Here is a 17,296-nt window from a genome sequence, read left to right on the forward strand (position 1 = left end):
TGTCCCCAGTCCACCTGGCCGTGCTGCTGCTCCAGTTTCAACTGTTCTGCCTGCGGCTATGGAACCCTGACCTGTTCACCGGACGTGCTTGTTGCACCCTCGACAACTACTATGATTATTATTATTTGACCATGCTGGTCATTTATGAACATTTTAACATTTTAACATTTTGACCATGTTCTGTTTTAATATCCACCCTGCACAGCCAGAAGAGGACTGGCCACCCCTCATAGCCTGGTTCCTCTCTAGGTTTCTTCCTAGGTTTTTGGCCTTTCTAGGGAGTTTTTCCTAGGGAGTTTTTCCTAGCCACCGTGCTTCTTTCACATGCTTTGCTTGCTGTTTGGGGTTTTAGGCTGGGTTTCTGTACAGCACTTTGAGAATATCAGCTGATGTACGAAGGGCTATATAAAAATAAATTTGATTTGATTTTGATTTGATTTGAGTGGTAAGTAAAATGGGGGAATGATGAGAAGGAGAGGGTTGGAGAGGGAGAGGTGTGTGGTAACTGGTGTGTGGTAACTGGTGTCTCTACTGGGTGTACCTTGTCCCTTCAAAAAGTAGTCATCAGCACACCCAGTTGCGCAATCCTAGTAGATTTACATTTTAGTCATTTAGCAGATGTTCTTGTCCTGGGCGACTTGCAGTCAAACAGGAAGTACAGACAGGAATCATACTTTATCAACTAAACAAAAGAGAGAAATTAGACCATTATTTGGTTTATGATGCCAGTGTTATGTCTAGGGTTTTAAGTAGTTGCGAATAAAACCAGATTAAAGTTGAGAACAGGGTTTTATATGTGGCCAGGGCCACACAAATGGTTTCTAAAATGAAAATCATGCATACATGCCTTTTCTGTTCTTTTAGAAACACACTTGTTGTGAAATGTTCATCATCATCCTGTTTGTATTTCCCTTGGAGTCACCCTATTTGTACTGAATAAACCAAAAGGCGATTTATTTCAAAGGGATGTAACATTATGTGCTGTTTTCCTACAATGGCCATCTCTTTTCTTACAGAAGTATTAGAGTTGTGTTGTCAGTTTCCCCCTTTCTGCATCTGGGTTCTTGATGAAGGGAAGCTGTGGGGGAAGCTGCCTAGATTTTAGGGGCTGATGTCATAACTGGGTATGCCCTCCTGCAGCTGTGACATCACCACAGAGTAGCATTCCATTTGTCAGACACTGGAACAACACAGAACCCCTGGCCCAGCTCCCCTTCTGGCAGCTCCTCTCTCTCTCTCTCTCTCTCTCTCTCCGTTTAACTCCTCTCTAACTCTGTTCACACATCTCTGGTTTTTCTCTCTGGTATTTCCCTTCTCTCTCTTTTTGTCCCTTCCATTTTCAAGCCCACCTTTATCTTTTCATCTCGCAAACTTCTGTTTTCTTTTTCTGCCAGCCGTCTTCTCACAATCGTTCTCTCTCTCTCTTTCTTTCATTCTTTCTTTCTTTCTCTCCCTGTCTTTCTCCCTCTGTCTTTCTCTCTCTTTCTCTCTATCCCCACTATTTAACCAGTAATTTTGATTGAGAAGGGGGTTTGAATCATTTTTTTTAGCCCTGAGCATACAGTGTTGTTTTACATTTTGAAATGTTTACATTTGGTTGAGTTGTAAACTAACGTGAATTCATCATGAAATCAACAAAACATTTTTGCAGAGTGGGGGATGGAAAGAGAAACATGAGGGGGAAGAGAAAAAGAGAGGGCAGACTGGATGAGGGAGGTAGGAGAAATAAAACTGACAGAACAATAAGATGGGATGAGGGAGGTAGAAATAAAACTGACAGAACAATAAGATGGGATGAGGGAGGTAGAAATAAAACTGACAGAACAATAAGATGGGATGAGGGAGGTAGGAGAAATAAAACTGACAGAACAATAAGATGGGATGAGGGAGGTAGGAGAAATAAAACTGACAGAACAATAAGATGGGATGAGGGAGGTAGGAGAAATAAAACTGACAGAACAATAAGATGGGATGAGGGAGGTAGGAGAAATAAAACTGACAGAACAATAAGATGGGATGAGGGAGGTAGGAGAAATAAAACTGACAGAACAATAAGATGGGATGAGGGAGGTAGGAGAAATAAAACTGACAGAACAATAAGATGGGATGAGGGAGGTAGGAGAAATAAAACTGACAGAACAATAAGATGGGATGAGGGAGGTAGAAATAAAACTGACAGAACAATAAGATGGGATGAGAAAGGTAGGATAAATAAAACTGACAGAACAATAAGATGGGATGAGGGAGGTAGGAGAAATAAAACTGACAGAACAATAAGATGGGATGAGGGAGGTAGAAATAAAACTGACAGAACAATAAGATGGGATGAGGGAGGTAGGAGAAATAAAACTGACAGAACAATAAGATGGGATGAGGGAGGTAGGAGAAATAAAACTGACAGAACAATAAGATGGGATGAGGGAGGTAGGAGAAATAAAACTGACAGAACAATAAGATGGGATGAGGGAGGTAGGAGAAATAAAACTGACAGAACAATAAGATGGGATGAGGGAGGTAGGAGAAATAAAACTGACAGAACAATAAGATGGGATGAGGGAGGTAGGAGAAATAAAACTGACAGAACAATAAGATGGGATGAGGGAGGTAGGAGAAATAAAACTGACAGAACAATAAGATGGGATGAGGGAGGTAGGAAATAAAACTGACAGAACAATAAGATGGGATGAGGGAGGTAGGAGAAATAAAACTGACAGAACAATAAGATGGGATGAGGGAGGTAGGAGAAATAAAACTGACAGAACAATAAGATGGGATGAGGGAGGTAGGAGAAATAAAACTGACAGAACAATAAGATGGGATGAGGGAGGTAGGAGAAATAAAACTGACAGAACAATAAGATGGGATGAGGGAGGTAGAAAATAAAACTGACAGAACAATAAGATGGGATGAGGGAGGTAGGAGAAATAAAACTGACAGAACAATAAGATGGGATGAGGGAGGTAGGAGAAATAAAACTGACAGAACAATAAGATGGGATGAGGGAGGTAGGAGAAATAAAACTGACAGAACAATAAGATGGGATGAGGGAGGTAGGAGAAATAAAACTGACAGAACAATAAGATGGGATGAGGGAGGTAGGAGAAATAAAACTGACAGAACAATAAGATGGGATGAGGGAGGTAGGAGAAATAAAACTGACAGAACAATAAGATGGGATGAGGGAGGTAGGAGAAATAAAACTGACAGAACAATAAGATGGGATGAGGGAGGTAGGAGAAATAAAACTGACAGAACAATAAGATGGGATGAGGGAGGTAGGAGAAATAAAACTGACAGAACAATAAGATGGGATGAGGGAGGTAGGAGAAATAAAACTGACAGAACAATAAGATGGGATGAGGGAGGTAGGAGAAATAAAACTGACAGAACAATAAGATGGGATGAGGGAGGTAGGAGAAATAAAACTGACAGAACAATAAGATGGGATGAGGGAGGTAGGAGAAATAAAACTGACAGAACAATAAGATGGGATGAGGGAGGTAGGAGAAATAAAACTGACAGAACAATAAGATGGGATGAGGGAGGTAGGAGAAATAAAACTGACAGAACAATAAGATGGGATGAGGGAGGTAGGAGAAATAAAACTGACAGAACAATAAGATGGGATGAGGGAGGTAGGAGAAATAAAACTGACAGAACAATAAGATGGGATGAGGGAGGTAGGAGAAATAAAACTGACAGAACAATAAGATGGGATGAGGGAGGTAGGAGAAATAAAACTGACAGAACAATAAGATGGGATGAGGGAGGTAGGAGAAATAAAACTGACAGAACAATAAGATGGGATGAGGGAGGTAGAAATAAAACTGACAGAACAATAAGATGGGATGAGGGAGGTAGGAGAAATAAAACTGACAGAACAATAAGATGGGATGAGGGAGGTAGGAGAAATAAAACTGACAGAACAATAAGATGGGATGAGGGAGGTAGGAGAAATAAAACTGACAGAACAATAAGATGGGATGAGGGAGGTAGGAGAAATAAAACTGACAGAACAATAAGATGGGATGAGGGAGGTAGGAGAAATAAAACTGACAGAACAATAAGATGGGATGAGGGAGGTAGGAGAAATAAAACTGACAGAACAATAAGATGGGATGAGGGAGGTAGAAAATAAAACTGACAGAACAATAAGATGGGATGAGGGAGGTAGAGAAATAAAACTGACAGAACAATAAGATGGGATGAGGGAGGTAGGAGAAATAAAACTGACAGAACAATAAGATGGGATGAGGGAGGTAGGAGAAATAAAACTGACAGAACAATAAGATGGGATGAGGAGGTAGGGAAATAAAACTGACAGAACAATAAGATGGGATGAGGGAGGTAGGAGAAATAAAACTGACAGAACAATAAGATGGGATGAGGGAGGTAGAGAATAAAACTGACAGAACAATAAGATGGGATGAGGGAGGTAGGAGAAATAAAACTGACAGAACAATAAGATGGGATGAGGGAGGTACGAGAAATAAAACTGACAGAACAATAAGATGGGATGAGGGAGTAGGAGAAATAAAACTGACAGAACAATAAGATGGGATGAGGGAGGTAGAGAATAAAACTGACAGAACAATAAGATGGGATGAGGGAGGTAGGAGAAATAAAACTGACAGAACAATAAGATGGGATGAGGGAGGTAGGAGAAATAAAACTGACAGAACAATAAGATGGGATGAGGGAGGTAGAAATAAAACTGACAGAACAATAAGATGGGATGAGGGAGGTAGGAGAAATAAAACTGACAGAACAATAAGATGGGATGAGGGAGGTACAAATAAAACTGACAGAACAATAAGATGGGATGAGGTAGGAGAAATAAAACTGACAGAACAATAAGATGGGATGAGGGAGGTAGAAATAAAACTGACAGAACAATAAGATGGGATGAGGGAGGTAGAAATAAAACTGACAGAACAATAAGATGGGATGAGGGAGGTAGGAGAAATAAAACTGACAGAACAATAAGATGGGATGAGGGAGGTAGGAGAAATAAAACTGACAGAACAATAAGATGGGATGAGGGAGGTAGGAGAAATAAAACTGACAGAACAATAAGATGGGATGAGGGATGTAGGAGAAATAAAACTGACAGAACAATAAGATGGGATGAGGGAGGTAGAAATAAAACTGACAGAACAATAAGATGGGATGAGGGAGGTAGAAATAAAACTGACAGAACAATAAGATGGGATGAGGGAGGTAGGAGAAATAAAACTGACAGAACAATAAGATGGGATGAGGGAGGTAGGAGAAATAAAACTGACAGAACAATAAGATGGGATGAGGTAGGAGAAATAAAACTGACAGAACAATAAGGGAAAGCAGAGAAAAAGAGAGAGAGGAGGGAGATAGAGAAAGAGAGGGGAAGAAGATAGCTACAGAGAGAGGGGAGCTGGAAAGGCAGGTACAGTTACATCCTGCTGGATATCATAAGATAAGGTGGGAGGAAAGAAGGGTGTCTACTCTGTGTGATACTGTACGTGCTGTGTACATTACTAATGTGTGTGTGAGTGTGTAAGATTATGCATGAGTGAATCTATGTGTTTGTGCATGACTATGTGTGCATGTGTCATGCTTTTTACTGTACTTTGTTAGTGATTAACTGTTCACCTTTTACGGTTGGGGAAGTGGTGTCATTCAGCGGGAGAGGAAGGGGGAGGGAGCGAGGGGGAGAGGGAGGGTGGTACAGGAGGAAAAGGAGGGGCTTTCTGTAGATAGCTGTCCTTTCTGCCAGAGCTCGCCCTCTCAGTGGCGGCTTAGGAGTGACAATAGAGGAGCGGACCTGGAGTGCCGAAACAGAGAGGGAAAGAGGAAAAGAGAAAGAGGGGGAATATAGAGCTCACATCCACATTTTTCAAGCAGGTATGCAATTACACAGTAGAAACTGATTTGCACTTATTATTAGGGGTCTCATTTCAAAGTAGTTTGGCAGCAGAGAGGATGCAAGTCTTAGTGCTTGTGTGTGTGTGTGTGTGTGTGTGTGTGTGTGTGTGTGTGTGTGTGTGTGTGTGTGTGTGTGTGTGTGTGTGTGTGTGTGTGTGTGTGTGTGTGTGTGTGTGTGTGTGTGTGTGTGTGTGTGTGAACGTGTGTGTACTCATTTGTGTGTGTATTTTCGACTGTTGGAGTATGTTTTTCATTGCCTGATGACTCAAACTGAATTATTCCTCTGCTCTATGCTCGCTACATACTTCAGTCAGATTGCCATCATTGAAGACGTTTGTGGTGACGTCAAAATAAGGGTTGTTGTACAAAACAAAGTAATCAGCGATTGGATCATCTCGAACCAATCAGTGTATCAAAGCCAATGTGTCACAGTATCCACAGAAAATGGTGCCCCTCCTCGGCCGGGTGGCGCTCGGCGGTCGTCGTCGCCGGTCTACTAGCTGCCGCCGATCTGTGTTTCTGTGTTCATTGTGTTTTGTCTGTCTAGGTCCGCACCTGTTGTCATTTCTTTCATTAGTGGGGGGGTATTTAGTTTGTTCCTTTGGGGTTGTGTGTTGTGCGGGTTTGTCAGCGGGTTTGTCAGCGGGTTTGTCAGCGGGTTTGTCAGCGGGTTTGTCAGCGGGTTTGTCAGCGGGTTTACGCTGTGGCCGTGTCTTCTCTATCGTTTTTATATTGGAGGATTTATTTTCTCGCCGGGCTGCGCCCCGTGCGTGATTTTCCCTTTGTGGATTACCTGTTTCCCTTTTGGGTATTGTGCACTCCCAGTGCCTTTTGATCACCTAGTGTTTGGGTGTGAATAAACTTCGAGCTACTGGACGATATCTCCTGCATTTGACTCTACTCCTTCCTCCTGCCCTAAGTACCCGTGACACAATGATGAATTTTCAAAACGCTGCTTTACCCATGTGTTCTGGGCTGGCTCTGGCCCAACCCATCGGTTTCCTGGGACCAATCAGAGCGGTTATATCAGAACAGAATATGCTTGCGTTCCAGAAATAGTCAGGGAGGTACTCAGATCCAGACTCATTGAAAATAAACGAATGTCCGTGGGCGTAGAATTTTGCCGGAGCAGGGAGTTTTGGTAGCCAGGCAATGTTTTTCATACAAGTACAGCATACCGTATGTATACATATTTTATAAATGCTTTTATGTCTGCGTACATTTTTGTACTGCAGGAGGGAGTGAAACTGTCACGTCCTGACCAGTATAGGGGTTATTTGTATTTGTAGGTTGGTCAGGACGTAGCAGAGGGTATTTGATTCATCTGGTTCGGGGGTTATGTGTATTGTAGAGGGGTGTTTTATTTATGTTTTCCGGGTTTTGGTTTATGTTCTATGTTTTGTATTTCTAGTTTTTTTTACCAGCATCAGTCCTCAGTGTGTTCAATAGTGGCCACTGTATGTTTAGCTTGTCCCTCACGTGCTATTTACAGTGGGAAGTTGAATCAGCTTATTGAATTTGAATCAAATAAATACTATGTTGTTTAGTGTGTTTCATGTTGTACCTGACGACGGTCTGTTGCATTATCTGTGTTTCAGCATCATGGCGTCGGCTGCTCCACAGAAGAGGATGGTATCCTCCTTCTTTATTACGCTGCCATCCCCTTACAGAGCCACAGTCACACAGCACCAACACACACGCACGCACAGCGCCACCGCCAACGACATGCCACGTACAGCCATGCGGGTTGGCCCTGAGGACAGCAGCACTCATAAACTCAGTGTCAGTGGCACACAGCAAGGCACAATTCACAGGCAGGAGAGGGCTCCATCTGAGTCCCAGGGCAGTACACACGAAGGGGTCCAGAGCTCCACACCTTCCCTGGCCAGACACTTGGAGCCCAGAACTCCAGCCAGCCCGGTGACCCCTGACCTCAGCCGGGGTCTGGGAGACACACAGGAGCAGCAGACAGAGACAGAAGCAGACAAGGGTCCTGAAGGTAACCAGGAGTAGTCAATACATATATTACAAAATCTGTATTTTTTGCTGTGAAGAAGTCTAGATATTATCATTTACATATAATTGTATTGTTATGAATGATAACAAAATACATACACTGTATAAAATCCTGTTAGGGACAGATGTTCCGCTAGTGGAACGCCTCACCAATATCCAATGGTATAGAGTGGCGCGAATTACAAATACCTCAAAAATGCAAAAACTTCAATTTTTCAAACATATGACTATTTTACACCATTTTAAAGACAAGACTCTCCTTTATCTAACCACATTGTCCGATTTCAAAAAGGCTTTACAACGAAAGCAAAACATTAGATTATGTCAGGAGAGTACCCAGCCAGAAATAATCACACACCCATTTTTCAAGCTAGCATATAATGTCACAAAAACCAAAACCACAGCTAAATGCAGCACTAACCTTTGATGATCTTCATCAGATGACACTCCTAGGACATTATGTTATACAATACATGCATGTTTTGTTCAATCAAGTTCATATTTATATCAAAAACCTGCTTTTTACGTTAGCATGTGACGTTCAGAACTAGCATACCCACCGCAAACTTCCGGTGAATTTACTAAATTACTCACGATAAACATTCACAAAAAACATAACAATTATTTTAAGAATTATAGATACAGAACTCCTTTATGCAATCGCGGTGTCCGATTTTAAAATAGCTTTTCGGTGAAAGCACATTTTGCAATATTCTGAGTAGATAGCCTGGCCATCATGGCTAGCTATTTTGACACCCACCAAGTTTGGCACTCACCAAACTCAGATTTACTATAAGAAAAATTGGATTACCTTTGCTGTTCTTCGTCAGAATGCACTCCCAGGACTTCTACTTCAACACCCGATGTTGTTTTGGTTCCAAATAATCCATAGTTATATCCATATAGCTCCGTTTTGTTCGTGCTTTCAAATCACTATCCGAAGGGTGACGCGCCGGAGCGTTTCGTGACAAAACATTTCTAAATATTCCATTACCGTACTTCGAAGCATGTCAAATGCTGTTTCAAATTTTTTTATGCGATTTTTCTCGTAAAATAGCGATAATATTCCAACCGGGAGACGTTGTATCCATTCAAACACTGAAAGAAGAAAATGGAGTCGTCACATGCACGCGCGCACCAGTGCCATTGTTCTCAGAAGTGCCACTCTCCAAAACCCCTACTGTTTTGTGATGATGATTACTGCAACATTCATATCAATACAGAGAACCTCAAAAACCACAAAAAACTCTTGAACCTCTTCCACACAGAGCTCCTTCCTCCCCCTCCTCCCGTATCTGTGGATGCTGAGCTGACTGAGGATCCTACACCTCTCCTGCCTTCTCCACCCGTGTCTGTGGATGCTGAGCTGACTGAGGATCCTACACCTCTCTTGCCTTCTCCACCCGTGTCTGTGGATGCTGAGCTGACTGAGGATCCTACACCTCTCCTGCCTTCTCCACCCTTATCTGTGGATGCTGAGCTGACTGAGGATCCTACACCTCTCCTGCGTTCTCCACCCTTATCTGTGGATGCTGAGCTGACTGAGGATCCTACACCTCTCCTGCCTTCTCCACCCGTATCTGTGGATGCTGAGCTGACTGAGGATCCTACACCTCTCCTGCCTTCTCCACCCGTATCTGTGGATGCTGAGCTGACTGAGGATCCTACACCTCTCCTGCCTTCTCCACCCTTATCTGTGGATGCTGAGCTAACTGAGGATCCTACACCTCTCCTGCCTCCTCCACCCGTGTCTGTGGATGCTGAGCTGACTGAGGATCCTACACCTCTCCTGCCTTCTCCACACGTATCTGTGGATGCTGAGCTAACTGAGGATCCTACACCTCTCCTGCCTCCTCCACTCATGCAGGAGCCCCCTACTGCCCCCCTCCTCCAACCTGTGTCCTCAGACAGACCACAGTGTCTGACCAACTGGTAAGACTGGCTCTACATCCCATGCTATTGGTAACCATGACATTACAACGACCATAGCAGCTGGCAAGACTTCACAAACAGATCTGGGACAAGGCTATGTTATTGCCATTCAAATTAAAAAAAAATAATAATAAATGTCATTGTTTTTTTTTCACCTTTATTTAACCAGGTAGGCCAGTTGAGAACAAGTTCTCATTTACAACTGCAACCTGGCCAAGATAAAGCAAAGCAGTGCAACAAAAACAACAACACAGAGTTACACATGGGATAAACAAACGTACAGTCAATAACACAATCAAAAAATCTGTATACAGTGTGTGCAAATGAAGTAAGGAGGTAAGGAAATAAATAGGCCAATAGTGGTGAAGTAATTACAATTCAGTAATTTACACTGGAGTGATAGATGTGCAGATGAGGATGTGCAAGTAGAAATACTGGTGTGCAAAAGAGCAGAAAAACAAACATGGGGATGAGGTAGGTAGTTGGTTGGATGGGCTATTTACAGATGGGCTGTGTACAGCTGCAGCGATCGGTAAGCTTCTCTGACAGCTGACGCTTAAAGTTAGTGAGGGAGATAAGTCTCCAACTTCAGTGATTTTTGCAATTCGTTCCAGTCATTGGCAGTATAGAACTGGAAGGAAAGGCAGCCAAAGTAGGTGTTGGCTTTGGGGATGACCAGTGAAATATACCTGCTGGAGCGCGTGCTACGGGTGGGTGCTGCTATGGTGACCAGTGAGCAGAGATAAGGCGGAGCTTTACCTAGCAAAAACGTATAGATAACCTGGAGCCAGTGGGTTTGGCGATGAATATGTAGTGAGGACCAGCCAACGGGAGCATACAGGTCACAGTGGTGGGTAGTATATGGGGCTTTGGTGACAAAACGGATGGCACTGTGATAGACTGCATCTAATTTGCTGACGAGAGTGTTGGAGGCTAATTTGTAAATGACATCGCCGAAGTCAAGGATCGGTTGGATAGTCAGTTTTACGAGGGTATGTTTGGCAGCATGAGTGAAGGAGGCTTTGTTGCGAAATAGGAAGCCGATTCGAGATTTAACTTTGGATTGGAGATGCTTAATGTGAGTCTGGAAGGAGAGTTTACAGTCTAACCAGACACCTGGGTATTTTTAGTTGTCCACATATTCTAAGTCAGAACCGTCCAGAGTAGTGATGCTAGTCGGGCGGGCTGGTGATTGACTCCGTGATGCTAGTCGGGCGGGCTCGTTTTAATAGCATTTAAGAGCAGTTGGAGGCCACGGAAGGAGTGTTGTATGGCATTGAAGCTCGTTTGGAGGTTTGTAAACACAGTGTCCAAGGAAGGGCCAGAAGTATACAGAATGGTGTCATCTGCGTAGAGGTGGATCAAAGAATCCCCCGCAGCAAGAGCGACATCATTGATGTATACAGAGAAAAGAGTCGGCCTGAGAATTGAACCCTGTGGCACCCCCATAGAGACTTCCAGAGGTCCGGACAACATGCCCTCCGATTTGACACACTGAACTCTATCAGAGAAGTAGTTGGTGAACCAGGTGAGGCAGTCATTAGAGAAACCAAGGCTGTTGAGTCTGCCAATAAGAATACGGTGATTGACAGAGTCGAAAGCCTTGGCCAGGTCGATGAAGACGGCTGCACAGTACTGTCTTTTATCGATGGCGATTATGATATCGTTTAGTACCTTGAGCGTGGCTGAGGTGCACCCGTGACCAGCTTGAAAACCAGATTACATAGCAGAGAAGGTGCGGTGGGATTCGAAATCGTCAGTGATCTGTTTGTTCACTTAGCTTTCGAAGACTTTAGAAAGGCAGGGCAGGATGAATATAGGTCTGTAACAGTTTGGGTCTAGAGTGTCTCCCCCTTTGAAGAGGGGAACGACCACGGCCGCTTTCCAATCTTTAGGGATCTCAGACGATACGAAAGAGAGGTTGAACAGACTAGTAATAGAGGTTGCAACAATGGCGGGGGATAATTTTAGGAAGAGAGGGTCCAGATTTTCTAGCCCAGCTGATTTGTAGGGATCCAGATTTTGCAGCTCTTTCAGAACATCAGCTGTCTGGATTTGGGTGAAGGAGAAGCGGGGGGGGGCTTGGGCCAGTTGCTGCGGGGGTGCAGAGCTGTTGGCCGGGGTTGGGGTAGCCAGGTGGAAAGCATGGCCAGCCGTAGAGAAATGCTTATTGGGGGTGGGGGTTGTAAGTGTGTGGCGTCAGTAATGAGTGTGTGAGTGAGGGTGTATGTGAGTGTGTGTATGTGTATGTGAGTAAGAGTGACAGGGAAGGTATGTGCGTCTGAGTGGTTGGAGACCAGTGGATGGGCACAGAGTCAGTGTGGATAGTCTGTGGGAGAGGGAGAGCAGTAATTTTTAGCCATTTAACAGTCTTATGGCCAGGAGATGGAAGCTGTTTCGGAGTCTGTTGGTCTGAGCCATGATGTACCATAACCACCTGCTGGACGGGAGCATGGAGAAGAGTCCATGTCTCGGGTGGCTGGAGTCTTTGGTAATTTTTCGAGCCTTTCTCAAACATCGCCTGGCACCGCCTCCCTTTACTTAGAAGAAAAACATGAACTTCCCTGTCGCCCCATTGTTGTGTTCTGTGTTTTCGATCTCTCAGTCGAAACAATGAAAACACAGGCCAATAAGATGCCTGAACAGAGCGGCACTGGGGATTTGATGTATTTTTGCAAAGAACACTCACAGTGTGCAAGACTGGGGCCCCTTTCTCCATTACCATGAACTGTAGCACTATTCCCTCTCCATCCAGAAGATTTGGACCCCAACATTTTTTATCTAATTTTGAAACTGAGAAAATAGAGAGAAAATAGTGTATTGATATTACTTGAAAAATGGCACTGTTGAGGAAGGTTTAAGAATACCGTGTCTGTGTGCTAAAGCTAAATGATTAGTCACGCAAGTGAAGAATCTTTGACTTTATCCCCTTTTTTTACCCACAGAGAGCTGCAGTGGATAGACAGCTGGACCAAAGCACACCATCTAGTGGGGGGAACAGAAGGAACCGTCTCAGCGTATCCAAGGCAGTCCAGAGGAGCAGCTAGTGACGGTAGAGACCAAGGGTAAGGTGAAGTGTGAAACTGTGTCTGGTAACTTTTAGAAATGTCACCCGGACCTGGCACTTTTCACATTTCACAGTTATGATATCAGAGGTCGAATTACAGGGGAGCTAGGGGGGTGAGAGGGGCTGGGCACCCTCATAACAAATCGGGTACACCGCATAAGAATTAAAATATAATAATAATAATATATTACATTTACAGTAGCAGATTGTAAATGGCATACATTTAGCATCTGTTAAATTGCCAGAGATATCGACTTGGAGCACACCTAAACGTAAATGTGTAACTTGAACCCTGCTTGATATGTGAATGTGTGCTTTGTAGAGATGTGTGGCTTCTGCTGTAAGCCTGTGGCCCTGAGTGAAACTGCCATCGAGGCTCTGAACAGGACATACCATGCCAGTTACTTCCAGTGCAGACAGTGCCATATCCCTCTGGCTGGTAAACTGTACTATAACAAGGCAGGAATACCACTCTGAAGGACTGCTACCAGGTATGACAACCTGGACTCAGGTGTAGACGTAACATAGTAAATGTAAATCCAGGACACTCCAATTAGTTTGATATGTTATGGTATGTATTCATTTGTGAATGTCTATCATCCATTTCGTATGATATGTTACAAATTACAATTTGTATGATATGCTACAAATTGCATTTCATACAATATGTTACGGATTGCAATTTGTACATTAACGTTAGCTATGTGGCTAGGTGGCTAATGTTAACGTTAGCTAGGTAACTAATGTTAGCAAGGCTAGGGGATAGAGGTTAAGGTTAGGGTTAAGGTTGGGTTTAAGGTTAAGGTTAGGAGTTAGGTTAAAAGGTTAAGGTTAGGGTTGGTGGAAGGGTTGGCTGACTTGCTAAGTAGTTGTAAAGTAGTTAAAAGTAGTAAGTAGTTGCAAAGTTGCTAATTAGCTAAAATGCTAAAGTTGTCCGCGATGAGACTGCAACCATTGGGTTGCTAGACAGTCACGTTATATGCCCACTCATTCATTTTTACCTTAAGTAACCTTCTGTCCTATGAAACCATACCAAACGTAACATATTAAACTAATTTGAGTGTCACGAATATACATGTACTATGTTACGTCTAGTCCATGAGACCAGGCTGGGTAAGAAGACCCTTTTGGGAAGGAACAAGAAATATAGAGAATGATGACTTTAAGATATAGGATCAAAAATGGATCACCCTGTTGCAGGATAACTTTTCCTGGAAATAAAAACAGGTAGTATATTTGAGGTTTAAAAAGGCTTCTGAAGTTTGTAATTTCCACTTTGAAATGTCTTCATCATAGAGGTAGTGAAAACGTAATTTTCATCATCATTTACATTTACATTACATTTACGTCATTTAGCAGACGCTCTTATCCAGAGCGACTTACAAATTGGTGCATTCACCTTATGATATCCAGTGGAACAACCACTTTACAATAGTACATCTATATCTTTTTTTTTTTGGGGGGGGGTTAGAAGGATTACTTTATCCTATCCCAGGTATTCCTTAAAGAGGTGGGGTTTCAGGTGTCTACGGAAGGTGGTGATTGACTCCGCTGTCCTGGCGTCGTGAGGGAGCTTGTTCCACCATTGGGGTGCCCCTGCAGCGAACAGTTTTGACTGGGCTGAGCGGGAACTGTGCTTCCGCAGAGGTAGGGGGGCCAGCAGGCCAGAGGTGGATGAACGCAGTGCCCTTGTTTGGGTGTAGGGCCTGATCAGAGCCTGAAGGTACGAAGGTGCCGTTCCCCTCACAGCTCCGTAGGCAAGCACCATCGTCTTGTAACGGATGCGAGCTTCAACTGAAAGCCAGTGGAGTGTGGGGAGGAGCGGGGTGACGTGAGAGAACTTGGGAAGGTTGAACACCAGACGGGCTGCGGCGTTCTGGATGAGTTGTAGGGGTTTAATATCACAGGCAGGGAGCCCCGCCAACAGGGAGTTGCAGTAATCCAGACGGGAGATGACAAGTGCCTGGATTAGGACCTGCGCCGCTTCCATTAGCCTATTATTGTCCAGCTCCCCCACCCATTCCCCAACTACCTTGAGTCAGTATGTGTGATCTCCATCAGCAGCAGGGTCTTGGTCGCTGCGTGTCTAGTCTCCACACCCTTTCCAAACTACTGCTGAGTGAGTGTCAGTACAGTACGTGTCAACTAGTATATTTACTGTTTGTGAAGTAAATATGGTGATTATAATTAAGGTTACGGTCTTCTGAAATTTCTGACTTGATTTTCCCTCCTGCTGTAACAAACTGGCTCAAACTAAGATCCTTCGTCTTTATGATGATGAAGACAATAAACGATGATAAACTACTTTCTTTCCTTCAGGCCAGTTTGGAACTTTGCTGGGCGTGTGGGGAAGTTATCAAAGACCAGGTAATCCGTGCACTGGAAAGAGCTTACCACCCACCTTGCTTTATCTGTGCAACATGCAGCCAACCAGTTGGAGAGCAGAGTTTTGCTCAGGGAGAGGTTGGGGAAGTGTATTGCCTCCAGGATTACTACAGGTACACACATAGCTACACAAATCTCCATCTTCTGTTCCAAGTTCTTACACACTCATATATCAGGATCACTTGATGATGAGAGCTACTAAATGGGCTTGATGTTGTTGTAATTGAAAATATTTGATAATTAATTCACAATGATGAAACACTGTGCTCGCTCTGATTTGTGTGGTGAAGGAAATACGCTACCCAGTTTAGTGCCTGCCAGCAGCTGATCATTCCAAGAGAGGATGGCATAGAAGAGCTACACCGTGGAGTGCCTGGGACGCTCCTTTCACGAGGACTGCTATCGATGTGAGGTACAGTTCAGGAACAAGAGAAATGCTCTAAATATGATAGCGTACTATGGGTGTTTGCTATATTTGTGTGCCGATCTCAATCAGCACAATAATTACTGGGGATTGGGTCCTTCACAATCACAGTTCAAACATCTAAAATATAATAATGTTAGAACAGAATATAATAAAATAACTTTATTTTTCACAGAGGAAACTTTGGCTGTGGCATCTGGATCTCACAGCTTTTTCTATTTTATTCACCCTATTTTCAGGTCTGCAGTACCCAGCTCTCCCCAGAGCCAAACAACCATGGCTGCCATCCACTGGATGGGAGGGTGCTGTGTAAGTCTTGTCACCCATAGAGATGTAAAGAGGCCTCATCATTGTATCAATGCCATTATGGTCATCTGTGACAGCATGGGCATTGAGACTATCTCCATTTTGAAGTATTCAATGTTCTTCTTCAGGATTGGCTGATCCCTCCTGATGATCCTGTTGCACATGACTCCAACAGGGTCACCAAGAGGGATCAGCCAACGAAGTTGGAAGTCCCACCCAGTTGACTACATTAAAATGGTGGAAGTCCTCAATAGCGCTGCTCATGCTAAAATGGCCTTTTGGCCACTAGAGGCTTCTATCATTCTCTATGTTGTCACCTGACCACAGTTCAGTCTGCCCAGCTCTAATACTGAACTCAGAACCAGGGCCCATATTAATAAAGCGTCTCAGAAAAGGAGTGCTGATCTAGGATCAGTTTGGCCTTTTAGATTAATAAGCTTTTATACAAAGGGCAGACCTGATCCTATATCAGCTTTCCTACTCTGATACACTGAATATGGGCCCAGGCTGGAACCAGGACGGGACTGAGCCAGAGCTCACAACACAGACATCCAAATGTGCAGTGGAGCCAATGGAGAAGCAAGCTGAAAGTCAACAGTCCTGATTGGATTGTAAAGGAGAACTATCTATGAAACTGGGAGAGAAGACAGGCCTTCTTAATTCTTCATCATGGGAATAAGTAATCGGACTTTGAATGTCACACTTTCTTAATCACAGTATTTTTAAATGATTTGCAATTATCCCTTATGTAGCAATAAATGTTTGTCAATTGCCTCCTATACTTATTTCATACTTGGTACTTTTGCACTCGTTTTTAACCCACACTAGTAAATGCATCAAAAATATTTTCCTGGATTCACCTGATTGGTCTATGTCAAGGAAGGAACAGGTGTCTTAAGTATTTTGTGGTATGCATTCTTTGAATATTATGTAGTGCTCAGTGCTGCGTGTCCATTCTCAGTATAGCCTTTCATATCACAAAATAAACGAATATATTATACAGTATTGCTTTGCTTTGTGCTGCTCTGCCTCTCTCCATGTCATCAAGCTTTTTTGAGACAAGCATGTTCTTTGTATGGCTTCATGCATCATTTCCTCAAGGGATCACAATACACATGCTAATTCAATAATGAAATAAATTATAGGCATATGCAAGGAAAACAGGATCTATGCAAGGGGAATAAACCCAGGGGCTGTATAGTTCTGAGAACATAAACAATGATAGGGGTGGACATGGTGTGTTATGCAATATCAGAGCACAC

General features: G+C 43.4%; 1 pseudogene; it reads left to right on the forward strand.

The window, feature by feature from the left end:
• The first annotated feature begins 5,767 nt into the window (after window positions 1-5,767).
• LOC106583367 (filamin-binding LIM protein 1-like) lies at window positions 5,768-17,028 on the forward strand (annotated as a pseudogene).
• Window positions 17,029-17,296: the final 268 nt, after the last annotated feature.

This window comes from Salmo salar, chromosome ssa22, assembly GCF_905237065.1.
Source record: "Salmo salar chromosome ssa22, Ssal_v3.1, whole genome shotgun sequence".
Classification (NCBI taxonomy): domain Eukaryota; kingdom Metazoa; phylum Chordata; class Actinopteri; order Salmoniformes; family Salmonidae; genus Salmo; species Salmo salar.